Source organism: Cryptomeria japonica, chromosome 8 (genome assembly GCF_030272615.1).
Source record: "Cryptomeria japonica chromosome 8, Sugi_1.0, whole genome shotgun sequence".
NCBI lineage: Eukaryota > Viridiplantae > Streptophyta > Pinopsida > Cupressales > Cupressaceae > Cryptomeria > Cryptomeria japonica.
Genome location: NC_081412.1, coordinates 736,069,362 through 736,095,547, shown reverse-complemented (window position 1 = coordinate 736,095,547; position 26,186 = coordinate 736,069,362).

The window sequence follows — 26,186 nt, the reverse complement described above, 5'->3', positions numbered from 1 at the left end:
AGGGTAGGTAGGAAATAGGTGTGGGTAGGTAGGAGAAATAATATAATAATCCACATGAGGTGGATCACCCACTGAATGTGGAGTGTAACAACAAGATCAACACCATAAAAGGTGGAATTTCTCCTACACACACTATCCCAATGTGGCACAAACACCCAAGTGTCTCATACCCAAACTACTATGAAATGCATTATCTTAAGTAAACTTAAGTAAGTGTAATAATATCCAAGATGAATAATTATTTACACCAACAGGCATCAAGATACTAACTTGAGTCTCCATCACTTAGGGCCTTACTACTCTTCAACCAAGGAAGAGTAAAAGAATTTGTAGTGTGTGGCTAAGAGATGCCATAAAATAGGTAAAGAAGTACATTTTTTAAAAGGTATGTCTGAATATGTTTCACAAAAAATATACTGATATATGTAATATTTTTGTACATCCATAGGGAGGTATAAGGATATATAAATATTTTTTCATGAGTACAATATTTTAAAGTTTTTCTAATCTTTTTGATTAATATGGTTATCTAAATGGAGAAATTAGTTATTGTTGTTAAATTTGAAGGGTGTGATTTTCATCAGTGAAAATTTTAGTGATGAATAATCATCAATCAACAAATATTTTGTATCTGACATTTCAAAAATGGTGAATAAGTTGGACTCATCGAGGTGGCTAGATCGCCCCGACTTTATAAATTTTCAGTCAAATGCATTTCAATTTGGCTTCATTTTCATTATTATTTGTAATGATTTAAAGATTTTGCCAATAGAATCTACATTTTCACAATGGTCTATTTAATATTTTTGCCTTAATTTTTGAAAGTGTATCATAATGCACTAGCATAATTTGCCAATAGCCACCAATAGTTCAATTTTCATGAGGACCCAATTCACCCCTCATTTTTGGAAGAGTGCTCCCTAATATTCACTAATACTATTAATTGTTCAATGTTGTCAGAGGATTGATTTTGCCAATTGTATTATAAGTCCATCCTAATGGACGGTCCATAATCGCCTAGTAAAACAATGTATATGTTTTGTTGATGTTTCATTCACCCTATGTTTCCATAAGACATGTTAGAATTAAGTGGGATTTGCCAAATTTTTTCTATACCATTTGAAATTCCTACAATATTCGCCAATTATGGATTGGTATAAAATTGTATGAAAGATCAAATTTATTTTTATACAATTTGGTCCATTTAGAGCCCTCCATTTAGATCAATAGCCAAGTTACAGATAGGAACAACCTTTGCTACATTGTCATCTACTAGTGCTTTGTACTACTCTTTGAGAATCTAAAGGTAAGTGACCATTTCTTTCAAGTGTTATAATATTATTCATCTTGATTTGTTAACAATTTTTAGATCATTTTTTGAGTAGGGAAGCCTCAAACATATATATTCTATGGCCTAGGGGCAATGAATCTTATATGCTATTATTGCTTATTAAACAATTAGATAGTTTTTGCCGCCTTTATTTCATTGGATATGTCAAATGGGAAGAAGGGTAAGACTCTTGAATATGGTGAATGCCAAGAGAGGTCAGAAAAATGCAAAACCTTAAATTTGTACTTTAGCAATGTTTTTGTTCAAAAATATGATCATGAGGGTACATCATCACCTACAAAATTCATAAATTATATTGAATATTGAAGAAGGTAGTAAATGTGATATCTCAGATGACAATGAAGAAGAAGATCTAATAGATACATAGGGTAGCAGAAATGTGATAATCGACCCAGTCGACAATGTTGTAGATGATGATGGTGCACGAAAGGGGAAAATAAAAAATGGTTCAAGAGTGGGATATGGCTAGGCATTTTCAAATTGATTTGGTGTCAAAGTATCCATTCATTGAACCAATAGAGAATCTAAAGAAAGGTGATCGTCCATTAGAATGCAAGTGCAATATTTGTAGTTGGAAATATAAAATGGAGAAAAGGTTATAGCTAAAGCTTGATACCATTGAAAAGCATATTGACAAAGTTCGACAAAAAGAAAATCATAGATGGAATTGAAAAATCAGTAATAAGATGGAAAACATAGGAGAAATTTCAGCATTTTAAGTGTGCCTTAGAATATGATGCACATTTGAAAAGATAGGAAAAGATTGCTGAATTTGGAGGTTCTCTTGAAGCTATTTTTGAAAAGGCAATGGTAGTAGCACAGTTGGGAAAAATTGTTCAATTAACTTTTTTTTATAATATTTTGGTCAGAGAGCATCCTATGATAGACTACCCAGAAATTAGTACTTTATTATACTTTTTGGGTGTTCTTAAATTTCTTAACAGTTAATTGTCAGTAAATAGTGATTAAAAATGGGCAAGTTGTCTTGTTGAGGTTGAAAAAAAATATATAAAGGAAACAATTAGAGATTCAAACTTTGTTGCATTGTCTTTGGTTGAAGTTATGATAATAGATAATATGTCTTAGGTATGTATGCATGTTTATACCATAAAAAATCATGTATGCCAACCTCTTCTACTATGTATTTCTAAATTGAACGAGAGTGCAGCAATAGAAACTATATTTCAAACAGTTAAGAATTCTTTAATTGAATATGGAGGTATGGATGACTTGAAATTTGCACAAAAGTTGGTATGTGTAGGAGCAGATGGAGTTTCCTAATGCAAGGTCATAAGAACGGTCTTTGTATAAAGCTACAAACTTCTTGTTCACCCTACATGACTTCCATTCAATACATGGCCCACATAATGAATCTAGCTTTAAAAATTGTGAGCAAGTATCTTATAGTAACAAATGTTGAATATTTAATCAGAGAGCTCTACTCATACTTCTGTCGAAGTCCCAAACAATTTTTTTGGAATTTCAAAATTTTGCCAATGTAATATTTGATAGGCACAAGCTTCTTAAGAATGTCAATACCAAATGGATCTCCTTGCATGGTCCAGTGCATTGATATTATTTTAAATATTGATCCTTGATTGGAGTAATATACAAACATCACCATATAGTAGACAAAGCTCCTGACCTGCTTCATAGGCTAAGTGATATAGAGATAATCCTAACTTTAGTAGGTCTTCTCCCCATGTTAGAGGAAATGAACCATCTTGTGAAAAAATCCCAAGAAAGAGCTATGTCTATTATAAAATATGCTAAGCTGTGTAAAATTACATGGATGTCACTTGATAATCTCTATCAATCACAACAAATATTTGTAAATAAAAAAAATGCTAGCTAGTAGACTGTGATAGATTTGAACAATTCTAACAATTTTTTTTAGTTTAATGCAAAGAGGGAGTTATGTGCCAGTGTATGTGGATTTGATATACCAATGCACTACCTTACCGCAGACAAGGAACCGAGAAAGTGCTTTAAGAAACAAAAATTAAGTGTCATAAGGGAAGATTTTAGTAACATTGTTGAGTTTGTAACTGGTAGTCTAAAGAAAATTGTTTCTTTTGTTTACTTATAAAATAGAAAATGATTCCCTCATGATGAGATACTTGAAGCCATGTCTATTTTATTTCCTTAATATTGGGAACTCAACAGTCCAACTGATTATCATCATAGGCTAATGACATTGATAGACCATTTTTGCAAATTTGTAGAAATCAATGGACAAACTATCGAAAGAAATTTAAATGAAAAAATTCTTAGAGAGAAATCATCCCATTTTGTAATTACTATGAGGCATCAATTTGAAGATTCAAAAAAATCATAGAACCCCTTGGAAGAGAGATCAATAACAAAGGTTTGGACAAAGATATGTCAGATCCTAGTTTTGGTTGATTCATTATTAGAGTTTCTCAAACTTGTTGATTTATGTCAAAACATGATATTAAGTTCAATGGAAGATCAAAGAGTTTTCAGTGCTTCGGGGTTATTAAAATCAAAGATAAGGAACAAACAAGACAAGAATTTGGAAAACTACTTGCGCCTATATACATCTAAGTATAATGTTCAAAGTTTTCCTTATGAAAGGACATTGGGAATCTCGAAGTCCAAAAATGAAAGAAGAGGGTTGGGAAACACTTCAAACCAAAGTGGGACAACTGATAGTGACATAATGAATACCAATGACACATGTACTACTAGTTTTAAGATGCGGTTAAGAGGAGGTATGCAGAGTGAATAAAAAACAAACAATAATCAAGGAAGCTCTCAATTTGATGATCAAGATGATGAGATGATTTGGAAAATTTAAGAGGTTTAGTGTTAGTAGTTATTAGGTATTTATTCAAATTTTGGTTGCATAATGCATAATGTATATCACTTGTCACATTATGAAATCCTAATTTTGCTTGATGATATTTTATATTTCTATCAATGTCATTTAATATTGATATGCAATTGCATTTTTCAAATTTCTATTTATAAGTTAATAAATTAATGTACTACTATTTTTCAATCTTGAAGAATAAGGTTGCATTAGTAATTATTTATTTTATAATTGTGATTCAACATTCAAGTATCAAAAAAGTGTAGTGTTGCATTTGTAATTAAATCATGATCATGGAGACTATTAACTGCATTAGTATCAAAAAACATGATTAATATTCGATATCAACCATAGAATGAGATGAATTTTCCCAATTACAACTTACTACTTGTTCTCTACATAGAATCCCTTTGAATAGAGTAAGAAATTTATAGTAGTTGAGAAAATACAACACCACAGGAGCCCAAATAATCTCTGCAAGTTGAAAAACCTGTTACAAGGAGAAGCAATGAAGCAAATCACAAAAGGAAAGAATACACAGGAACAATATGCTCCAAAATGTATTGTCAATAATAATCCTTCTTCATACAATGAAAAGAAATAACTCAACCTTTAATAGGTCAAGAAACCCTAAAAGGGAAAACCTAGGTTTGCACATGATAATTAATTAAAATAATTAATTATATGCACCTAAAGTTAGCTTAAGTGTAAAAGAGATAAAGGGAACTTAAATAATTAAACAAATAATATTTAATTAATCAAGTAAATACCTGAATACTCTAACACCCCCCTTAAGATAGACTTAGGGAGAAGCTAAAACCTAGAACAACTACTCAAAGCAATAAAGATGGGTCCCAGCAACAAGGCCTGATTAGGTACCCAAATACAATGAAATCTCTATGAACTGGAGAAATAGAGAAAACCACATGGGAACAAAACTCTACTCCAAAAAGAGATGGAAAAGAATATCACTGAAGCATGAAGAACTTGCAAACTCTGTCGAAGAATAACTGCTGATCTGAAGAACATCCACTGAACTAGAACATGACCAGGTAGAGAAGACTATAATCTGCATGAGTGCCCTCAAATGACACTACTCGAATCAGGAGGTAAACAAGGCAAAACAACTGAAATCGAAGATACAGATGGCATGAGAAACCAAAGCCTGAAGAGCTGATCAATCGAACTATGGAAGCAGTAGAACCAATAGGATAAACCTCCCCATAATGTGGAAGTGGGAGAGGGATAGGAACACTGAAAAGGATAGCCAAAAAAAAATTGCATGACGAAGAACCAAGAACATCAAAGGTGTTGAGACACATCATCATGAGGTGAACGTCATGGAAGGAACACTCACTTGACAAAGGAAGATGGCAAACAACAGGCAAACATCAACCCCCTCATGGCACTTGATCAATAGTGCATGTACAACAAGACACAAGATATGCAAGATTCCAAGTAAACAATGCATGATGGCACTTTATCTCAGTGCATTTGCATAAATACAAGCTACAATGATAAGAAGACTAGAAAAAAAATGAGAATCAAAATAGAGACACCCTACTCAGAAAAGAGATCCCAGGACCTGAAACAACCACGATATCCACCAGAGTGCTGAAAAGCAAAAAACTGAATAAAATATGTATGGAGCAGAATCTGGAAATAAAACTCATATTTATAGAAAGTACACAGCACAAGCTTTCTGAAAATATAAAGTTTTTGAAAAACGGAGTTCAGATGCTCATTCTACGTCTCCCAGAGTGCAAAACCTAGACCTCACTTTGACTATAAAAAAACAAAGTCAAACAGAAAAATTGGAAATAATTACCAACACCATGAGGTCAGCCTTGGAACTAGCTTTCCGATGCCTATTCATTTTCAAAAAAATGACTCCATATGCCCAAGATAGGGCCAAAAAACCAAACTCCCCCTAAAAAAGCCAAAAAAGGGAGTTTGGTGGCTAGTGGGTGGTGGCCGGGTGGTGGCTCGGTGGTGGTCCAGTGGCCGGGCAGAGCCAGGGTGTCCGGCTGGCCGGTTGGAGGTTTCCTGGCGGCTGGGTGGTGTCTCCCTGGTAGCGTGGCGGCGGATCCGGGCGGCAGCGACTGGAGGGAGGCCAGGCAGCAGTCAGGGAGCTGGGGGCTACAAGGAGGTAGAGGCCGGGGGTAGTGGTGGCACTGGGAAGCGGCCGCCACAGGGAGGCAGGGAGGCTAGCAGGGGGCCGGGATGTAGACGGCCAAAGACCAGCGGCAGGGCCGAAGGAACAGCGACAAGGGCCGATGAAGGACTGCTGGTGGTGCGGGGCCCAAGACCTACCCCATCCATGGGTCGTACTAACAGCGGCAGGGACAGGGGCCCCATGGTACCCTGCGTACCATGGGAACCCCCCCTCGAAAAATTTGCCCAAAAAACAAAAAAAAAAATTTAAACCTTTTTTTGGATTTCCCTTTGTTTTTTTTAAGAATTTTTTTTTTACAAGCAAATTTTGGCCTACATGCCATAAAAAGGCAAAAAAATAATTTTTTTCTTGATTTGCGTGCCAGGGCCATACGGCTTGGATCTGAGAAAAAAATGCTCCTAGAGGCTCAGGAACCAAAATAGGTCAAATTTTATATGACCGTAGGCATTTTCGGGCCTTCTAAGCATGATGGTGAGGTTCGTTTAGGCCCAAAGTGCTCAAAAAAAAGGTCAAACCCTAGGTCCATAAAAAATTCTTGAAACCCCAGATCTGCTTCCAAAGCAAAAATTCTCAAAACAAGAATAGGTAACTACAGATCTGAAGCTCTGATACCATATAGGAGTTGAGAAAATACAACACCATAGGAGCCCAAATAATCTCTGCAAGCTGAAAAACCTGTTACAAGAAGCAATGAAGCAAATCACAAAAGGAAAGAATACACAGGAAAAATATGGTCCAAAATGTATTGTCAATAATAATCCTTCTTCATACAATGAAAAGAAAGAACTCAACCTTTAATAGGTCAAGAAACCCTAAAAGGGAAAACCTAGGTTTGCACATAATAATTAATTAAAATAATTAATTATATGCACCTAAAGTTAGCTTAAGTGTAAACGAGATAAAGGGAACTTAAATAATTAAACAAATAATGTTTACTTAATCAAGTAAATACCCAAATACTCTAACAAAATTTTAATCATCTACTTTAGAAAAATTTGAAACCCATTCAAACTCAACAATATAGTGTAGACATATGAACCAAAAAATCCTCAATTTCGTTTATTCATATAAGATTCTTGATAACAACTATGGACTTTTTGTATATTATGCACCCTTGGTGAGTTAGTATATCTGCTTCTATTAGATCATTGTAGTATATATATAAGTCAAAGAAGGAGAGGTAAAAACAAGGCCTTGCTTATCCTCTTATATAAAAATGAGGATGCAACAAGTTTTCATCCTTTTACAATATCAGAACCTAGGCAACCGCCTGACATATTAAAAAAAGTAGGAAAGCAAGAATTTGAAAATTGAAATTTTTAAAATTTAAAAACTAAGGAAAAGAAAGGAAAAAGGATCAAAAGTGATCAAATTTTTGCTTCTTGAACTGTTGAATCCTCTTGATGTGTTCTTGGTAACCTTAGTTTTTGATTACTGTTTTTGCCAAATACAAATTTCAAAATTTTGAAGTACTTAAAAACAGAGAAGAAGAAGATTAGGAATCATCAAATCTATGTTGCTTGAGCTCTTGGAGTCCTTTGAGATGTTGTTGGTACTCTTTGTCTTCTATTTCTGATCTAATTTTCTCCTTTCTAGTTATCCCAATATCAAGCCTTGACAATGCATCCATGTATGACCCTACTTCTTTAGGAACTCTGCATCATCTGCAGTAACATCGAGAAATATTTGGTTCTATATGGTTCTAAGGTCTTCCTTCCACTCTGATTTATATCTAAGCACTTGTCCACCTTCTACAAAACTTTTTTCTCTATCAGACAATGTAGGCATATGACCTTTTACCAGACATTGAAAACTTCTGAGCTCATCTCCAATTCTCCGTGAATACATTTTATAGATGATGAAGATCTTCTTGACCACCTCAAAACTTTTCCCTAAAAATCATAGTAATGATATGCAATTGGTCATGAGGAACTCTGATTTCAATAAAAGGTCTAATACTACAATTGTCTTTCTCATATAGGATAATGAGCATTCTATGAAACATTGCTATCTTAAATGCTCTTGAGAAAGTATCAATAGTTCTCCGTGCTCATCCCAAGATATATTTGCATTCTCCAAAATCTCATTGATTTTTTACTCCAACAATGATTTATCCACCCTTACTCTTTTACTTGTGAAGTGCTTACCCTTAATATATCAACTTCATTATTGAACCTTGTTACATCCAACCTAGCTTGGGCCAAATAATTCCTTAATGCTATCACCACCTCACATGTATACTCAATCATGTCGGTAGGATTATATCTAGGTCCTACATACAAATTCTCTTGTAATGTTATCATCTTTTCTCTTACAATGACCACTACCTCCTTTTTCTTCAGAGCTACCTTGTGGGCAAAATATGCCACATTCAAATTTAGACCTATTGCCGAGCTATGATGGGAGTATCAGATAATCTCTTAAAAAGAAGACTTCCAAATAACTGGTCATTTTCCTAACTCATTCTAGGTCTCTTTGTAACTCTACGAAGGTACCAAATTACCATTTGATAAAGGTGATCATTAAAGATCACTCCAGAGAGGACATTTTCTCTTTGTTCAGGATCCAGTGCCTCGAAATCAATGCCATGCCTCCTTCTAAGTGCATAAAAAACAATAATGGATGAGATATCCCATCCTTCCAAAAGAAGCACTCCAATCCTCTTCATAGTCTCCCTCCCCACCTTAGGGGTCATAGTTGCCAATTGCTAATTTTCCACCTTCAATATTTCATCCTTTAACTTCACTCTTTCATTATACTTATGGCTGTCAAAATCAATACCCCTTTTTCTCTTTATTTCATTTGTCAAATTTCTTATTACAAAATGTCTAAAATATTTGGTATTCACAAACTTATCGTCACTCATGAATTGTTCATAGGAATATAGCCTTACATTCTTACTGATATTACCCCAAGCTTAAATGCATCAAGGAACCACTCCTTACAAGGATCCTAAACTATGACATCGAATCTTGTGTCAAACCTATGAGCAGGCAAAGGCTCATCTCCTTGGAATTCAAAACCGTCATAAGGTTGAAATGGAATTTCTCTCCCTGGGGATAACATGTTTAGAGGGGTTACAACTCTTGGGCTTTATAGAATCTGAGTAATAGGGCCACCTGAGGATGATGCATCCATAGGATTTTTCATAGTTTTCTTTACAAGGAATCTTTGCAAAGGGGAGGGGTCAGATGACATAGGAATAGTAGTAGAGGTCGAAGGAGGATCATCATAACTTCATGGAGGGGAGGCATGACCAATAGGGGAACCAATTGGAAGAGGAGATTATGGCTTTTCCTACTCTACTCTTTGAATTGGTGGCATAAATTCCAATCGAGGCCTCTCATGAGGCAAAGGAATTCTATCAAGATTAGGATAAGTACCAAAGATGCCCTTTACTCTGACTTCTAGAACTGTCAGCATTTGCCATGATGGATAATATGTACTATCCTCCCTTTTCTTTCTGTGCTCCATGTGCTAAATTTTGTACCACCTTTCATTCCTCTTTAAAACATTATTTTAATCCTAAGAATTTCTAATGATATCTTCCTCATCATCCCATTCATGTTCAAGTACCTTTGCTTTGCCAAGCTTCTTGACAAACCACTTAGATTCATAAAACATGTACTTGACTTGAGGTAATCTATACTTATTCAATATGGAATTAAGAATTTCATATTCTTTCCTATTTAGGAAATGATACATCCCAATCACTATTGTGAAGTTTTCTAGACTAGTATGTTGTCATTGATGTCAACACATTGTTCTATGTATTCTAGTGTTACAGTTGGTTTGAATGAGTTGGTTTAGCCTGTGTGTTGTAGATGAGTTGATGTGGGTTAATGGGTTTTGAGATAATTATCTCTAGTTGATTCAACAAAATTTTAAGTGGTCCACATGTTGATTTGATTGAGTTATAAGGTTTGGTATTGAGGATGTTATTCAGTTGTTTGTGTTATTCAATATTCTAGTTTGTGCTCTGTATTGCTCTAGAATTGTAATATATTTAGTTGCAGATGTGTGGAATGTATTCTGGACATTGATGTGTTTCCTTAGTTTGATTGCTTCATGATTTGGAAATCTACAAATGAATGTTTTAGGTTGATAGTCAGTTATGATGATGTTCTTGAGATTTGATAGAGAGATGATGATTATTCTAGTAATTCGAGTTGTTGGGGTTGTTGTGGTACAATTCACGTCTCTTGTGAATATTTCTAGATCGTGTTCTATGTGTATTGGTGGTTCTCATTAATTATTATGCATGTTATTGAATATTTTCCTTGTCCAGTGATTTTCTTAGTGTTACGCGACATTAATGTTGTGATAGCGTGTTGCAGATGATCAAGGCATACTTCTTGGAAGTGTTTTATATTTGTGGTGGCTATTTAGGATCATACTATGTCTTAGCCGGCATTTTTTTGGTCCGCATATATTGTTGTAGCATGTGAGATTATTATTATGTTATTTTTGTTGAGGGTTTAGCCAACCTTGAAATATAGGTTGATGACTTGTATAAATGAATGTAATAATCATTGTGAGGTATGATGCTATGTGAAAATATTGTATCAATCATTCAGTAGCAGGGAAGTTGTGCAAAGTTATGTGAAGAAGTGTGTTGCAAAAGATTTGATAGTGAGCTTAACTAGAACTGTACCCAAGCATATGGAGATGCTATTTTCATAGTTCATGTAATCCGGATTATTGTATGAATGCTTTTGTAAGTCAGTGAGACTTCATGTATGGTAGTGAGCCTTCCCTAAGGGTTTTATCCCTTCTGGGTTTCTTGTTTTTATCAGTGAGCTCTAGGCAATGTGCCTGAATGCATGTGTGTTCTCCATTTTAATTCAGTGAAGGATTACTGCAATGTTGTTTGCACTTTGACTCTACTCCAACTGCTTCAATATCCACAACTCGCACTACACTCACTACACCCTTATCTCCTATTTCACATACCTTCTCACTCACGTACTCACATCCCACATGCACACATCCACACACTTCCTTCACACATTTTATTTATCCAATATATATATATGTGTTTAATCTTTCCTTTCTCCCACACACACACATCCACTTGAAATATTACATACACACATCCTTCACACATTTTATTTATCGATGCATATATCTTAATTATTGAAATAGAATAGGGGTCAATCGAACCCATAATCACATAACTCTAAGCACAACAACTGCAAACTCCAATATATAGATACTGTGCATACCACAAATGCTGAAACATAAAATATAATAGATACAACTGATATAACTAACATGATAGATGCCAAAATACACAATTGATACCAGGACAAAATATAAAACAAATTAAGCACGACTCAAGATTCTGGAGATGAGGATCTTCCAAAAATGACTCCAGTAGATCATATCACATACCTTTCTTCCAACAATACCAAAACTACAACACCAAAATCATACACCATCTACTCCAAATCAAATAACCAAATTTGACATCAATGATAATATTCACACAAGTCTGACACTAGCACTCATCATCACTATACCTATTCTTTAAGGACTATCCAACTTGATATTTACAATCAAACCTTATGTTATATTTGTATATTAACAATGGTTTATATTTGACTATTCTTGCATGATTTGTATCTAGTAAGTTCTAAATTTCTCCAGGAACTATATATATACCCATCTCTTAAATAAAATACACAATACCTTATATTATATAGTTGTCAACTTCTAGATTTCTAGTGATATTTGGATCTTATATCATCTAAGAATATAATGTAACCCTTAGTCTCATTTATTTCTAAACTTAACTTGAATTTCAACTCGCAACTCGTTATATTCTTATTAAGAAAACATCAAAAGACGTTGAATCATAATAACATAAAATTAATAATTAGAGAAGAAACATTATTAAAAATATTATGAAATGGTGATAAATCTATCTAAAAATACATACAATGAATAAATGTTAGTTATCAATTTAATGAGAACACTTTATAAGTTAAGGTTAAAAATTCATGAGACGTTATTTAGAAATAAACTCCAGTGTTAATAAATAAAACTATCCATCCCTACATAAGTAATTAATCATGGTACAAGATACTAAGTTGCACATAACATTAATAGGAAGATAACATATGTAGTAATTAAGCTTCGTATTGATTTGCAATGTGTTAAAAGAGACTCATATATTTGGTTATCATCTGAAAAGATTAATTGGGGCATAGTCTATTGTTTAGGTGGGACAAAATTCCTCTCGTCTCATGCACCTCATGGATGTTTCTTTTCTAGCATTGTCAGGAAAGAGAGATATAATTGCAAGTTGAAAATATGCTTCCTGCTTGTCCTATTATAGAATAGTATGTTGTATCAAAATTTTCTATATGATAGGAAGAAAGGAATTACTTTCTCAACAAATTAATTTAAAATTAATTTATTATAATTCCCTTCTTCCAAAACAAGCCATTAAAGTTACTTAAGATCTGGGTATAATATAAGCTATTAAATGTAAATTAATGTGATCGATGCTACCCTGAAATGTACGACCTCTAGAGACTCTTTAAATCAAACATTTTAGAAGCTAGGTAGATCAAAATATAGTTTTGATTAGGCTGGATGATTGGTTTGATGTTTTGATTTGATGTTCAACTAATTTGATTAGATTTGATATTCAATTTTGGATTTTTCATGTTTGTATTAATTGATGTTTGATGTTTATGTTGTAATCCAAGAACACTGAGAGGGGAGTGAATCAGTATTCTACCGGCAAGATTAATTTTAACCTTATTAGCAAAACAAATCGGTAACTGGTATGCATAAAAGCAAATAACAATAAGTGATAATAATGCAACCACAAAAACGAACACCATAACACATAGATTTATACATGGAAAACTTCAAAGAGGAAAAACCATGGTGGGATTGGTGACCCACAATTTCTATCCACTTGCCAAATGAATAAATACTACACAGAGGGTCCTGCACATGCAGGAAGGCACACTGCCTAGAGAACACTGCTCATCACAAAGAAGCCTCACTGACTATAGATTCAAAATACTGAATTACAAACAAAAATATGAACTTTGAGTGTGCATCTGATATGCTGGATGAGTTTTGGTTTAAGCACTGTCTATACCTGTTAACATTGTATCCTTCCTTACTGGTAACCTAACTCGCTTTCCAATCCCCTTAACAAATAACCAAGACCGACTATAGATCATTACATTTATATTCCATCGATCAATATCTCACTCACACAATTGCATAAATCCTATAACACCTATATCACAAAAAAATGACCTAATCGGACTAACTTATATACCCTTTCATACATGAACATGAATGTCTTATGTTGGCTTACAATCATATTACAAAGTAATTGCATGTCGGCCTAGACAAAAATATAAACATTAATGTCGGCCTAGAATTTTACCCATGCCTCATGAGTCTCTTTAACTATTTCATTCAGTCTACCCACCATAAGAATCACATGCCTGTGCCTACTCTAGAATTTTTTTTTATTAGAAAATTTTTATTTGTCTATCTTCCTCAAGTGCAGATAGTCTTCTAGCATCTAATTTATTATACAACTCTACCAAATTTTTCTTTTCTATCTCAATTAAGGCCTTCTTATATATATCTAAATACAAGAAAATTGCTTCCTCAATTTCTTTTTATTGTTTATCATCCATATTTACATAGTAGTGTTGAATATTGCTCAAAATTTCATCCTTAGTAATTTGTTCTACCAATTCATCTATAGATAAAGGAGGGATAACTTTAACACTTTTACCGGATTCAAGAACCATATCTAAATCTAATTTCTTCTTCTTACTGGGAGTGGGAATTGTCTCTTTGACTGGTATCCTCTTCTCTGTAGGCTTACTCTCCTTCACAGGTTTCTTATGGGTTGTCGTAGGGGTGACTTTGGTTTTCTACTGCTTTCCTTCCATAGGCTTCTTCCCCTCAATTCTCATGTAAATTTTGGGAATTTTAGAGGGTTCTTCTTTATTTTTTAGATCTATAAGAAATAGGGGCATTAAAGGTTTCCGGTTTCTTCCTTTTCATCACTCTTTTGTTGGTTGCTTCTATTGGTGAGGCCAAAAATACTTCCAGAGAAGATGACTATGCTAATCCAATAATCTGCTTGATTTCACTGGACATTTTCTTGACAACCTATCCTACCTTCTTTATTTGAGCTTCCCTCTTCTTCTTATTGAACCCAATTCGAGCTTCCAATTCCTTCTACTTAGCTGTCCCAAAAGTTTTTTCTGACTCATCTATCGGGGCATCTGTAAGTGTCTTAGCATATAGATCCAAGATCTCTGCATCTACTTCATAGCCCATCTCAATTATCCATATCTTCCTAGGTTGCACTTCTTCCATTAATGTTTTATCTTTCTTAACCATAAAGAAAATTTCAGTAGAGTATTTATCAACAATATGCTTTGGTACCCTTTCCCTTTATTTCATTGCCTTCTGAAAAAGCCTTGAAATATCCCCATAAGCTGGATTCTCTGTCTTATCCTAGGTTTCTTAAGGCATCCTTGATTTGTTTCTATATCAGAATGTCAAAGGCCCATTGCCTTTTACAAAATATTGAGATCTCATTGAGAAAGAATAACATCAAACAAACAAAAATATTACAATACTTTAATACATCCTTCTTCTCACCCTTGATTTTCCCAAGATTCAACATTAATTCATCACACATCCACTGGAAAAGATCATATTTTTTATTTTCCTTGATCATCTTATGTGCATAGTATATATAGGAGCTAGAAACAAAGTTCAACTAGTTAGATTGAGTTACCTTATACCCAATAACCATGCTGGAAAATTGCACGTCCTTATCTCTGATAGTGCTAATCCTCATAGACCGATTGTTGAATGTAGCACCAGTTAGCTTGGCGACTTCATTGTTTGATATTTTCTTCTTATCCGGTCTCTAACCAACCTGGGAAAAAATGATAATTGCCTGAATGGCATCCCTAGTGATTTTATGAGGCGGGTCTAGCCACAGAAACTCACCACGAACATGGCTCAACACATACTGGATGATTTCATCATCAAATTCAGGCATCTCTAAAATGTTTGTAAACCCTTGATCCTTTAAATGTTTGAATTCAAGTTTGATTACACTATTATTATCCAAAAATGTTTTCATATACATGATCTTTATCTCGGATAAACCCAATTCCTCCAAAGTGAAATAAATGTATGCTCTGACATCCTCAACATAAAGAACGATGTCAGGAACCTTAGAAAATGCCCCAACTGAATCATCGACCTTCTCAATCTGATGGTATTTCTTAACTACCAGGCATGGAAAATCCTTGATATCAACCAAAATAGGTGTAGCAACATATGTCGGAAAGGGGGCAGATCCATAATCCATTGCAATTCGAAAAAGATAGCTAAAAACTGAGAAATACCTTAGAAACTCCACCGGTGAAAAATCTTTGAAAAATCGCTCTGAATGTATTGGAATTCTCAAGATCTCTCTGAATCTCCTTCAACTTGCTCTTCTTCTCTCTGAATGCTCGGTGATGAAAAATGAATCACTTTTTTCCTTTTAACCTATGGAACCCTAATTCCTCATTGACATAAATGCTTGCTGACATATCATATCGGATCCAAGATCCATCATATCTACACCGATGAACCTTCTAACTGGATTCTCCAATGTCTGAAACAAGATTTCAGACTAGTACTGGAGATAATGAAAGATATTTCATCAATTTGCCTCACCCTAAGGCTAATGCCTTGGTTACTAGATGAGTTTCCTACCAGTGCAGGGACATTTTACTCTATCGGTTGAGTAATCGGGGTATTTCCTTTAGCCGGTTGATTCTTATACTTTCTAATCCATTTCTTCTCATGCTTCTTCCAGATATCATCAACCTTTTGTTTTCCCTTCTCATCATTTCCTACCGGTGGGTTCTTGCTTTTGTAAAATTTAGCAATATGTCCTACTTTGTTGCATGCATAGAAAGTGACATTGTTCTTTTTTAATTTCCTTGTTGTAACCTTGATCATTTCTTGACCTACATTGATTAGCCATATACCCAAAATTTCCACATGCATGACATTTTAAATTCATTCTACAATCTGTTGTCCTATGACCATACTTTTTGCAATTGAAACACTGACCGATACCTGAATTATTATTTTGATTGACTCTATTTATGTATTCACTTGCCATATTACCACTCTTATTTCAAACAAATCATCTACCATTAAATTTATGTGCATTGGGTTGCCTTATTGGTGATCTTTGATTTCGGTTGACCTTCTGACTAGATGTATCATCCTGATTTGCAATACCAGAGCTCTCTCCATGCTCAAATCCAAGACCTCTAGTGTCTCCAGTGTCCCTTTGATTCTTCAATAATTCATCAAGCTTTGCAAAAATGGCCTTAAAATTGTCTTTGTATTCATTTGCAGCATCCAGATCTACTCTTAGGACTATCACCATTCTTTCCAACTTTTTCTCATTGTTTTGAGATTGCACCAATTCAGTTCTCAATATATCATTCTCATGTGCCAACCTAATGCATTCTTTAGATCTGTCTTTTAGATATTTGGCAATATTTTCTTCATTCTTCTTCTGGTCTTCAATCTCCTTGGACATCCTCATGGTTAAGGCTTGCATTTGATTCTTCATGACACCATTCTCCTGACTCAGCTTCTAACATAGTTCCTTAAGGGCATTCTTCTCTTCATCATCCTGATTTTGTAATACTTCCTTCCTTTTGGCTTGAGTAGATGGAAACCTCTCTTGCAGGGTAAGGATGAATTCCTTTGCAAAATTCAACTTATCTTGTAGCTTCATGTTTTTCAATCTTTCAGTATCATAGTCTTCAAGTGCTACTTCAAGTTTGTTCTCTATACTCATCTCCATGGATTTCAGATTCAAGATCTTCCTCAAGTTGTTAGACTTATTCCGAGGCACTAAGCTCTAATACCAATTGTTGGAATCCAAGAACACTGAGAGGGGGGTGAATCAATGTTCTACCGGTAAAATTAATTTTAACCTTATTAACAAAACAACACAGTAACTAGTATGCATAAAAGAAAAGAACAAGAAGTGATAATAATGCAACCACAAAGATGAACACCATAACATAGAGATTTATAGGTGGAAAACCTCAAAGAGGAAAAACTACGATAGGATTGGTGATCCACAATATCTATCCACTGGCCAAATGAATAATTATTACAAAGAGGGGCATGCACATGCAGGAAGGCACACTACCTAGAGCTCACTACTCATCACAAAGGAACCTCACTAACTACAGATTTAAAATACTAAATTACAAACAAAAATCTAAACTCTAAGTGTGCATCTGATATGCTGGCTGAGTTTCAGTTTAAGAACCGTCTATACCTGTTAAGATTGTATCCTTCCTTACCAGTAACCTAATTTACTTTCCAATCCCCTTGACAAATAACCAAGATCGACTACAAATCATTACATTCACATTCTGTTGATCAAGATCTCGCTCACACAATTGCATAAATCCTATCACACTTATATCACAAAAAAGACCTAACCGGACTGACTTATATACCCTTTCATACATGAACATGAATGCGTTATGTCAGCTTACAATCATATTACAAAGTAATTACATGTTAGCCTAGACAAAAATATAAACATTAATCTTTGTGATTGTTACTGCTTTAACTTTTACCAGATCAATTGCCTATGTTGGCCTCCAAATATTGGTTCCTATTTTTCTAGTTTCCCTTGCTTACTGGTTTCCTTGAATACTGATGAGTACTGGATAAGTATCCAGCCCAAAACGATGTGTGTTGCCATCAATGACAACACCATGAGATCGAATGAGTGTCAATTTCTAACATTTTGATCCCTGACTTAGGAGGAAGGTAATGGGTAAGTGCATAAAGATGGTGGTAAAAAAGGGGGGGTATAAGTGGACACTCTTTTTCTGAAATCAGGTGAACCTGAACTTGGAGGCAAAATTTGAAAGTCATCCACTCAAGATATGAAGATAATCAAAGAATAAATATTTTAGTACTCTGAATGTAGTTTCCAAACTACTAAACTTTTTCAAAATTGGATAAGATTAAGGGGGTCAAATCCTTCGCGCATGAAAAACTAACCCTATTTTTTTCTGAAAAAACATAACATAGTGTCTGACGTGCGTATCAAAAAAGTCATAGTTTGATTTAGTATTTTGACAAATCCTTTGGCAAAAAGATAGCTAAGAGTGAGCAATAGAAGATGTGTATTTTTGTGTAATTTTTTGTTTAGTATTTTTTTTTCTATGATTTTTCCAATTGAGAACATCCTGAAACTTTGGTACCTATTCGTGCGTGAAGCATAAGTTGCACTAAACAAATAAAAAAATACAATTTTTTTTTTTAAATTGTAAAGAATCAAGTGCACTACAATAATATATAATTTTTTTAAAATTTGGATAAGTAGATCAAAAGTCATTCAAAAAATGGTGCACCTATGTCTGTGAGAACTATGGAGACACTAGTAAAAGAAATTCAATAATAATATGTTATAGTTGTTCAAATTGAAAACAAATTATATGGTTAGAAAGCTTAGAAGATGGGTGAAAATATGGTGGAAATTTTAGAAATACCCACTTTATGAAGTGTAAACCTGATGATGACAAAGTCGATAAACCAAGTTGATAAAATAAAACACGTCAAAAATTAGAGAAATGGAGGGAAATCAAACTTCCAATCCGTAGCTTTGTCATCCAGGCCTATTTCCAAGCCTAAACAGTCAAAAGCGCATATGGGGTACTAATGGTTTAAAAAGTGTGTACGGGGTACTTATAGTGTAAGCAGTGCGTACGCGCTTGTTTCCCTATAAACAACGTGTACGCACTATTGTATAATATGATATTCTATGTATAATATGTGTATATACATATAATATATGTAATATATAATATGTGTATAATATGACATTGTATATATAATATGTTTATATACATATAATATATGTATATATATAAATATTAAACATATATATACACATGTAAGTGTATCATCTCTCCCTCTCAAACGCATACAAGGTGTCTCTCTCTCTCTCCCTCTTTCTCTTCTTCTCTCCCTCCATACCCCACTGCAACTATGTCTGCACTTCTATAGAAGTAAGTGAATTTGATTCTTGTCTGCAACTTCCTCTTTGATTTTTATCATGTATCCTCTCCTAAAAAAATTGACTGATGGATTTTTGTGTGTATATTGAATAGGAGGAATAGGGTTTGAAATTGAACCACAAGTGTATTATCATGACAAACAAGGAAACCTGTAGCAATATTCTTCTCGAATGTGTTTTTAATGAGTAGAGCAGATGTGGAAAATAGTGTCAACAAAGCAACATGATGAGTCAGAGTACCTGCAATATGCTTTTCAAAAGAAAACAATAGGTAGGAAGAGAAAGAGAGAGAGTAACACATATGATGTCCTATAGAATGATAGTGGTGGGTATGCAAGAGTTCCCATGTTGTTACACAATGCCTGTCACCTAAAGAAATTAAAGTTTGTTTTATGCATGGTAGTGGTAGTATATAATCATCATTACTTGTCAAATAGCTTGGAATGATACATACCCATGAAAGAAATCAAGTGTGTAATTCCTATAGTCACAATCGAGATCAGTCTTATAACCTTGCAAATTTAATAGCATCATATGTTTTAGAACTTAGGCAATACTCTTAGGGCTAGGTCAAGCTCTTACACTTTCTTTTTAGTGAAGCCTTGTTTTTTGTTCATGTAATGCCCCACCGGGAAACCCCGAAGGGATAAAGCTAAAACACATGAATGGAGTGCAATATTTAAAAAAAAAATAAGACACAACATAAAGATACAACAAGATATCCAATTTCAAATTACACAGCGGAAGACATCAACTACCACCTAAAGAGTTTCCCAACATGATTACTTTATTACACAATTAACTTAACTCACGCTAATTAATCCAATAAACCGATTGTCTTAATAATGAGATAATTCTTAAACAAGGATAATTTCTTTCAGTAAGTCAAAATATAGATCACAAGATAAATTTCATCCATTAAGGTTTATTCATACCTTTCGTTCATACTTTTCATTAAAATTTGAGTCATGCATCTAATTTAATCACACACTTGAATTTCATCATAAACCAATGAGATCTTTCCATGCATACTTAATTTTCTTAACAATAACTAAATACATTCCATTATTCTAATCTACATTCTTTCATGATCCAATTTACTACATTTAAAAGACGATTGCATACATACATTCACAATTAATTTCATCTAAACCACTTAGATTCTATTAAAATGTCATCCATACATGCTAACACTAAAACATGAAACATAAGAACAAAAGCAACACATAACACCAAAATGATCTCGAAGTTCACCCCTAGAGGGCTACATCTCCAGGTTTGCTCAACTGCAAGACCCCTCTGATAATTAAATAAGTTAAGGGTACATAAGTTCCACATCATTTACATTCCTACCATCGAGCCGAATCATACCAATAAACAACCGACCACATCGGTCAATAATTAAACATAAATGATCCCTACATAGAAACGGATCCAACTAAACATAACAAAAGCTAATACAAGGTCCATTGCCCAACAGTACTCTAACTAGAGACCTGACCCGCTATGGCCAACTACAAATGACCACTCAACACCCTCATAAAGGACAAGACTAGTTAAAGCACCATCACAAGGCAACAACCAAACTAGAAACTGAAGACATAAACAGGTACCCCAAATCATCTGAACGACAGGGTCCAAATAAAAATATCAACATAGGACACAATGACAACTCAACCAGAATTGCAATGAAATTAAGCTTGACTACAAACACCATTTACACAAGATCCTAATATACGCAATCTTTTCTTAAAATAGCCAAAAGCATAAATAACTTGCAATCAAAGATTTTTCAGACAATAAGAAAGTACCAGTATTTAATACAAAGAAACCAATTTGCCATTTGTCCAATAAGTTAAATAAGATCTCATAGAAATAATTCTCCTAATGTATTTTAACATAATTATCAATTATAAAAATTATAAGCTTTTCTGAAACATTCAAACTATAAACTGATTTTATAACTATAATATAATTGTATGCATACCTATACATATACATCGTGTGTATATATATATATATATATATATATATATATATAATATACTTATAATTATATTACAAATATATATATCAACTCATAACCAGTATTTAAATAACAGTAAAATAATATAATAACTCATTATGGTGGGTATTATATTATTTTACTGTTATTTAAATACTGGTTATGAGTTGATATATATATTTGTAATATAATTATATATATATATATATATATTATATATATATATATATTATATATATATATATATATATTATATATATATATAAATATATATATATATACATGTTATATATTATAAATCATAAATTATTCTGATTACCCAACCTCTAGGGATGAAACCCAAAATAACCACATTGTAGTACGAACAGGATAAAAGAATAATTAAAAAAAATAAACATTAATATTTCGGCCCTGGCACAGTAGCCCATGCTACCATAGGTAGCACTGCTACTGTCGGTAGTACTGTGTACTATTGCTAGTAGCGGATGCTACCGTAGGTCGCTCCCTACCCAAAGTTACATATTATTATTTTATTTTATTTTATTTATTTATTTATTTATTTTAAAACATGAAAATAAATTCCAGATTCATAAAAAAAAAACTTTTGACAGAATTTACATAGAAATAAAATTCCCAACTCAATAAAATTCAATCACGGAATTTTATTCCAATTACTTTTTTTTTTTAAATTAGATAATTCAATAAATTTAATTCACAATTAAATTTATTTCTAAAGAAATCAATTAAATTCACAGAGATTTTTTTAAAGGATTATCAGAACAAATCAACAAGAGAGAATAATTTTTCCATAATAATTTCCCTAATTTTCTCAAAATTAAATTACTCCCATTAACTAGAAAATTAACATCAAAGAAGAATTTTAAATCAAAACCCGAATTAACCAGAAGAGGGTTTTGGATCTGACAAATAATTTACACGTACACCATTCAGAGAAAAATAGAATTATTCTCTTAAAAATCAACAAATCAAAGAAGCCACCCAACTTGGTATAGCTTTCTTGGAAGAAATCTGTAGAAGAGCCCTAATCTTTTCAATAAGCTTCCAATAAATTTCTTCACCTAAATTCCTGACCTGTTTTATGTGTATCTAAAATAAAGACCTATTCCCTATTTAAACTAAAATTCTAGGTTCAATAACTTTTTCTCAAAAAAACTAAATTTAGAATAAAAGTAATTTTATTTTATTTTCTAATTTTGTAACAAAAGATAAGCTAACATGCAATAATTAAATATCATTATTCTTTCTTTTCTTTTCTCATTCAAATTAATTAATTTTCTGAATAAAGAATTAAAACAATATTTAAATTCCAATTAATTCTTTTATTCATTTTTTAATTTATTCTTTTATTTATTTATTTAAAATTCTAAGAACAATAAATATAATTAATCTAATTTATTTTTCCACTAAAATTTGAATAAAAATATATTTCTAATATCATGCAGCTTGCAACTTAATCTAATTAATTAATTAATTAAGTTTATGGAATTATCTCATAGTTGAATTGTTTATGCATTGAGATTATAAATTTAGTTAATTAAAAGAAATGTTTTTCTCCCTCGTTTAATTTTTAATTAACAAAGCTAATAGTTGCATTTCACAATATTAATGAGGGTAAAATATTTTTAATTAAATTAAATTCTCAAAATCAATCTTACACACTATATAAAATAAATATGAATAAAAATCACTTTTCTAATCAAAATTGATTTTCTTAAATAATTAAAATTAACCTTTCTATTCCAAAAAACAGAAAGGGATTGAATTATTTTTATTTCGAATAATTTAAATCTTCTCTTTCAAAATGCATAACTAAATAAACTCATGATTTAAAATTAACCATTAAATTAAACTCGATATTAACATGAATAGGGCAATTTTTAAATAAATGATTAATTATATAAAAGAAACCTATTTACTTTAGTTTCTTAATTACTAATGCGTAAATGAATATATTAAATCAAAATAACTACTTAGAATTAAATACTTAGTTTAACCACACGCCAAGCACGCAAACCAGGTAAGCCAACCAATTACTCAACCCACAAACCCAAATGAAAAGGAAATTGACAGAACACAGGCGACGCTCACTTGAGCATGACTAGGGTAAACTAAGGGTTTTATGACAACCTAACCTAAATTCTAAGGATGAAAGAGGTATACTCAACCCTACGAATCCAGGTGAAGACGAACCTTGCACCTAGGTGGTACCATACCTGCAATCTCCTGCAACCAAGAGTCAGACAAGCATATATATATATATATATATATTAAATGAAGATGTTAGCTAGAGATTAATAACGAGAATCAGGAGGACAATTTAAACATACATAAGAATTGATATGAAATCACATTAACAGATACGCACAATAATCATAATATCTGTGATGTAGAGGTATAATTCAAACAACTTGAAAATGTTCCAAGTTACTCACTTGCTCAACCAAGCAACAAACCCTCCATTTTAAGGATTCACTCCAACCAAGCCTCACACCTTTGAGAGCATCAATTCAACATCCCATCTCACCTATTCACATCCCCATAACCCCACAATGGGACATTGTGCAAAGTTATCAATATTTGGTTTCAAACCCCATAGGCAAAAGTGCTCAAAATGGCTCAAATTGCTCACAACCCCTCCAAATGGTTTTATAGGTTCCTAAAAACTCAAATGATTCCAATCAACCCTGTAATTTGGTTGTTCAAGTCCCAAAAGTCACAAAGTGCAAATTGGCTCCTTAGACCTATTAGCCTTGAAAAATCACTTTTTGGCTTCCCACCCAAAAAATCTAAAGGATAGGCCAATATTGTTTGATTTTATTTAACAACAACTTGGGGCAGCACTTTCTACTAAAGGACAAGTTCTGGAACCTCTTGCAAGTACCATTTCTATTAAACCCTCATCTATGGCTAGAAGGGCTAATTTGAGAACTTAATAAAGGAACTACCCTCAAGACCTACAATTTATCAAAGAAAGAAATTGGAACACATTTGGGTACCTAAATAATTACCAAATACCAAGTTATAGCTTCTGGTTTGCATTAAAACTAAAGTTATGGGGACTCTTCATGAATTCTATTCAATTCCCACAACCAGTCACATAGAGATGCCTGGCCAAATTTAATAAAATCTCACCAAAACTGCATCCTTTCAATCTGAAAAATTTTGGATATTAAAATAAACTCTCAAATCCTCCATTTCACCAAGTTTTATAATTTTCCCATGGTGGATTTGGAAGAAATGGGAAATTGAAGTTGAAACCCTAGGAAAGGGCACTTTTCCGGGGCTGTTTGGATCAGTTACAACTTTTCTCCCCCAATACTCCACCTCCAGGCATCTAGTTGGATTAAAAAGAAATTTATTTCACCCCTCTAACTCCCCATGGAATAATTTTTCAATTTTGAGGTCGTGAAATTCCGTACCAACCAAAAGAACAACAAATTTTCTGGAAAATATAGTTTTTTTTTATTGATTTCAAATATCAAGTTTTACAAATTTTGACCACAAGAACCCCCAAACAAGTTTGTTGAGGAATTTTATACTTTTCCCAACATGTTCAAACTTATTTTATATGGTTATTAACAATGGGAAACTAATTACAACAACTTTTTGAAAAGTTGCTTTACAAATTGACAACTTTGTCAATTTTTGACAATTTTTGACAATTTTTTTATTTTGCCATTCAAACTAATTTTATCATCAACATAGGGACCTAAACACATTTAAATTTATCTAAATATACAAAAACAACCTTGACTCCCTAATTCTACTCATCCTAAGTCCCTTTGACCATAGTTGACCATAGGTTTTATAATGCACCCTAGGCCACTAGGCCTTACAAAATGGACAACTAGGACCTTATTACAAAACAAAACATAAACAAAGGATTCTTTGATCCTTTACAACACCTTTCTATCAAAAATATTAAGTTTTCAATCAATAAATTATGAAATTGAGGCTTGTGCCCTTGCACCATACTCCCGGGGTGGGCTGATCTCATTTCCACGTGAGATAAGTTGGTCCAATGAAGTGCCATGCTTCAGAATTTCTACCTCATCCATCCATACTACCTCTTCAATAGGTTGTCCTACCCATTTCACAAGCTATTTTTTTTTATTCTTTATTTATGGTCTTCTTAATGACCCTTTCATCAATGATCTTTTCAGGTTTCTTTGGTGCATGAGGAGGTATATCAGCAATGTCCTCTTGAATCTCCTCAACATGAAAGTTTGTACTTGCAGCAACATGCCCTTTATAGGGTGTTAGATCACATACATTAAAGATAGGAGAAATACCAAGGTTAGAGGGAAGAGATATCTCATAGGCATTCAACCCATGTTTCTTTAAAACCTTGCAAGGGCCCACTTTCTTCATGAGTAACTTTGTATGCTTCCCCTTTGGTAATCTTTCTTTCCTCAGGTACACCCACACCATATCACCAATCTGAAATTGTGCATCCCTCCTCTTCTTATCAGCAAGTTCTTTGTACCTTTGTGAACTCTTTTGGAGGGCTAGCCTTACTTGATCATGCACTTCCTTCATGCTATAAGCAAATTGTTCACCATGAGCACTTGTTTTCCTATCATGTGGAAGGTCTCTCAACTCCAAGATGCCTCTTGGATTCTTCCCATACATAATCTGAAATGGACTCCTTTATGTACTCCTATT